General features: G+C 57.1%; 1 non-coding gene across 1 annotated transcript in view; it reads right to left on the minus strand.

Annotated features, from left to right (window-relative positions):
* Positions 1–1,341, minus strand: part of LOC121863473 — a 4,271-nt gene extending 2,930 nt beyond the window's left edge. The window contains exon 1 of the ribosomal RNA XR_006088402.1: positions 1–1,341. This exon is cut by the window's left edge and continues 2,930 nt beyond it. This is a non-coding gene — a ribosomal RNA (large subunit ribosomal RNA).
* Between the last annotated feature and the right edge of the window lie 247 nt (positions 1,342–1,588).

Below are 1,588 nucleotides of genomic sequence, written 5' to 3' on the forward strand. Positions count from 1 at the left end.
AAATTCACCCTGCGAGTTCCAGCTATCCTGAGGGAAACTTCGGAGGGAACCAGCTACTAGATGATTCGATTAGTCTTTCGCCCCTATGCCCAGCTCCGACGATCGATTTGCACGTCAGAATCGCTACGGACCTCCACCAGAGTTTCCTCTGGCTTCATCCTGGCCAGGCATAGTTCACCATCTTTCGGGTCCCAACATATATGCTCATGGTACTTGCCGACTGCCCGCGAGCCTGCCCCGGTGCGCCTCCGCCGTTTACCGACGGCCCGCTTCCGGGGACGGACCTGGCGGCGTCTTGTAAGTCGGGCCTCGCCCCCCCTCCCATGAGAGTAAACTTCGACCATCGCCTGACGGCCTCCCACCACCGCACTTAACGTCCGTGGAAAGTATCTCACCCGCTTGTCGCTTGGCCGTATAGGCAGGCACCGGCAGCGGTCAGGATCGGCCAAGGCGCGAGAGAGCCTGTTACGGCTGCCCCGGGCGCCCGTCACTTTCATTTCGCCTTTGCGGTTTAGTAAGGCCCATTGACTTGCACATGTGCAGACTCCTTGGTCCGTGTTTCAAGACAGGTCGGGTGGATCACGACCTTTTTGCACACAGCGAGAAACAAAACCGCCGCCAGCGGCGAAATCTTCTGAGCGACGTCGCGGGGCAACCAGGACACGGTGGTTCCCCGTCGCGCGGGTCTCCCCAGACGAGCTGAGAGAGAGTCGGCGGCGAGGTACTAATCGACGGACCTTCGGCATTACGGCGGCGATTCAGCGACTCTGAGGCGAAATCGCCATACGGCGCCAGCGTGGTGGGGCGGCCCAAACATTTTAGATTGCAGCTCAATTACAACACCCACCAGCGACGGCGACAGGCTGAATCCCTCAGTTCGACCTTCGAGTTTCCACCGTTTGGCTCTTAACGGTTTCCACGTGCTCTTGAACTCTCTCTTCAAAGTTCAACAGCTTTTACTCCGCGATTACTTGTTCGCTGTATCGGTCTCGTGGTCATATTTAGCCTTAGATGAGTTTACCACCTGCTTTGGGCTGCACTTTCAAGCAACCCGATACAGAGGCCCTTTCCGACCGTCCCATCTGTACCCTCACGGGCGCCGCCATACGGGCCTGTCACCCTCCATGGGCAGTGGCCGCTTTCAAGCTTGACTTAGACGGTATGGGACGGCGTGCTGAACCCTCTGAAACGCAACACCCCTCGTGCCCGAAGACATCGAGGTTATGCGCTGGGCTTTTCCCGGTTCAGTCGCCCTTACTAAGGGAATCCCTGTTGGTTTCTTTTCCTCCGCTTATTAATATGCTTAAATTTGGCGGGTAGCTCTCTCCTACTACGAGGTCGATCGTGGTCTCATCATCCTTAGGGGGAACAAGTTCCCCAACCACGAAGCGGAAGACGCTCTGCCACCGACTTCCTTCACCACCGACATTACCAGGCAGGAAGGTTTGAGGGGCTTGTCGCGGGGGTACCAGCGGCCATGGCGCCGGCACTCCCACCCCTGACTCCGTTCCTTCTCATTGAGTGGTAAATAGCCAATAGGAAAAGTGTTCCAGCAGAACATCTCTCGCAGAGTCATATACACACACAG

This window comes from Homarus americanus, unplaced genomic scaffold (assembly GCF_018991925.1).
Source record: "Homarus americanus isolate GMGI-L3 unplaced genomic scaffold, GMGI_Hamer_2.0 scaffold32277, whole genome shotgun sequence".
Classification (NCBI taxonomy): domain Eukaryota; kingdom Metazoa; phylum Arthropoda; class Malacostraca; order Decapoda; family Nephropidae; genus Homarus; species Homarus americanus.